General features: G+C 38.4%; 1 pseudogene; it reads right to left on the bottom strand.

The window, feature by feature from the left end:
• Nucleotides 1–1,471: 1,471 nt before the first annotated feature.
• LOC150049941 (U6 spliceosomal RNA) lies at nucleotides 1,472–1,570 on the bottom strand (annotated as a pseudogene).
• Between the last annotated feature and the right edge of the window lie 1,301 nt (nucleotides 1,571–2,871).

The raw sequence follows: 2,871 nt of genomic DNA, 5'->3' as shown, positions 1-2,871 counted from the left end.
GCAAAAACTATGTAATGAAGTTTAATCAGGTATTTGAGCTGAATTCAGTGGATTAAAAAAGAGAGAGAGTGTGTGTGTGTGAAGACATTCAGGAACAAATAAAACCATGGTAAAACTGTTCAGCAAACACAGCACGTGTTACTCTCTTCAAGCAAATTGCCTGATCTACACAAGGAGCCAATACCATTTTTTCAAGTGGAGGACAAGTCAAATAAGATCAGGGTGGGTAGAAAATCTGAACAATGAAGTCATTATTAAGAAATTCCTGTTAAGTTCCAGTGGCTCATGCCTATAATCCTAGCTGTTCAGAAGGCTGGTATCTGAGGATCATGATTTGAAGCCAGTCCAGGCAGAAAAGTCTAGACTCTTCTTTCTAATAAACTGCCAAAAAGCTGGAAGTAGAGCTGCAGCTGAAGTGATAGAGCACTAGCCTTGAGCAACAAAAGTTCAGAGACAATGCCCAGGCCCTGAGTTCAAACCCCAGGACACACACACACACACACACACACACACACACACACTTTCTGTTAATTTTGTTAAGGGGTTATTGGCACATGTCTATTCAGACTAAACATCTTTATTTGTTTGGATCTATAAACAGAAGTGTTGGTGAAATATCCTAATGATTGCAATTCACCTAAAACAAATATGGTACAATACTTCAAAATTGTTGATTTTTGAGGGATTTATATGTGCAAACTTGTTATAATATACTGTCTATGTATAAAATAATTCACAATAAAAAGGATCAATAACATCCAAAACAATTTTGACCATATGATGCATTCATTTAAACTGAGAGCACAGATGAATTTTTCTACCCTATTTGTATAAGGCTAGGTCAGACATATAAGCATCCTATATACTTCTTGAAGCTGCCACACCAACTGTCTTTATTGATTATAGCCATAGAAGTATTAAAAAAATGTCCAAATGGCCCTTGGCAAAGAAAAGGTTCCTCACTCCTGGAAGCTAAAGAAATTTCTGAGCACTAACTGCTCTAATGAATTTTCTTTAGAAGCCTATCCCCAATTTCTAAAAATTCAAAGAGTTTCTCCCTTCTGCAATTCCATACAAACTGAGGCAAACTGATTCCTTCTGGAAGACGTCAAGCAGAATTAATGTCAGGACAAAGAGCTCTCCAACATGACTCTGAGGTCTACATGTAAAACATCCCACTTTTTATTTTGTTTATTTATTTATTTGCCAGTTCTGACCTTGAGCTCAGGGCCTAAGCACTGTCCTTGGACTTTCTTAAGGCTAGAGATTTACCACTTGAACCATAGCACCAGTTCTGGCTTTTTTCTATGTATGTGGTACCAAGGAATGGAACCCAGGTCTTCGTGCATACTAGGCAAGCACTCTACCACTAGGCCAAACTCCCAGCCCTCCACTTTTTTAAAACTTTCAAATAGTAGGTTATGGTCTTTATTTTTATTATAAAGTTGATGTGCAGGGGAGTTACTGTTACAAAACTAGAGAATGCTTCACAAATTTGATTAGTATCCCTGCACAGGGCCCAGACTCATCTCTGTATTGTTCCAACTTCAGTATACACTGCTGCTGAAGTGAGCACTAAAACATTCCATGTTTAATTTGGCCAATGCATAGCTTTCCATCTTTGCAATAAAATATGTGAGGCAGGCAGGAAGGATTTGAATTGGCTCATAGATTTGGAGGTTCTACTCCATCTGACTCATTGCTTTGGGGTCTATGGCAGGATTGTGTAGTACAGGAAGCACACACAACACAGAATGAAAGAGAGACATGAAGGGGCTAAGTACCCAACCGCTCCTTTCATGACACATACCCAATGACCTAACATAGTCTTATTAGGCTCCACCTGTTAAAGGCTCCATCACCTCCCAACAGTGTCACCCTACAGACAAAGTCTTTATTTCATTCCTTTGAGGGACACTTTAGCCAACCCTAGCATTCCTATCATTCACGTGCCCAATAATGAACTTGATTGTATTTTTTTCCTTTGGAAAAAGAAACGTGAACTGTAGAGGTGATGATAGAACCATTCTTAACGCTAAGGTAAAAACAAAAAGGCCAGAACAAAGAGGGATTTGAAGATAGTAAGGCATTCCCTATTAAGTCAGGTCTTATGGCTGAAATGCATGGAGAATGGTACCAAATACCATAAACCTGTGAACTTAGAATTGGATAGTGTATTGTGAACTTCATATTCTGTTAGTTTATTTATTGTAATTATTAGAGATTAAATGTTATGTTACATGAATACCCATAGTAATACCCTGTCTTCTACTTGGAATCTTGACTGTTTTAAAACCATCTCTTACTCAAAAGAAGTCTAATTATTTGCCATCAAACCTCCATAATCCATACTTTAATCTGACAGCACACCCCATCTGTCTTTTTCAACTGATCTAAATATTGTACACGAAATCTGAGAGTTCCGACACAAAAAGAATTGAAATGGAATTAGCAAGCATTTCATGCACTAGCTTTTCTAGAGAACTCCAAGAAAAAGTTGGAACAATTGTTCCAAAATGCCTGTCATCACTTTTCCATCCCTTACACTCAGATTGTTCATTTTCTTCTCACAAAGTGTTAGGTAATCCAGAGCCCAGATCCTATTTCTCTCCAGTGTCCTCTGTACATTTGAAGCCAGGTAAGAGAATGTAAGTGTGACAAGAATTAAGTTCTACCTGGTCTTTCCTACTTCATACTGAAAAGTTCACTTGCATCAGTCCAGAGCAGCTCCAATTTACACATGACCATGACAGACAACATGAGACAGGGTAAGGTACTGTCTGTGTTCTGGACTTAGTCAACCCTTATGTGATAAGCTTGCCGGAAGATAATAGTGAGACAGTGAGTCTGACTGGTGAGACTGCATTCCTT

This window comes from Megascapheus bottae, chromosome 19 (genome assembly GCF_031878675.1).
Source record: "Megascapheus bottae isolate mThoBot1 chromosome 19, mThoBot2.hap1, whole genome shotgun sequence".
Classification (NCBI taxonomy): Eukaryota; Metazoa; Chordata; class Mammalia; order Rodentia; family Geomyidae; genus Megascapheus; species Megascapheus bottae.
Note: the sequence above shows the minus strand (reverse complement) of the source record. Positions and strands in the feature narration are given on the sequence as shown.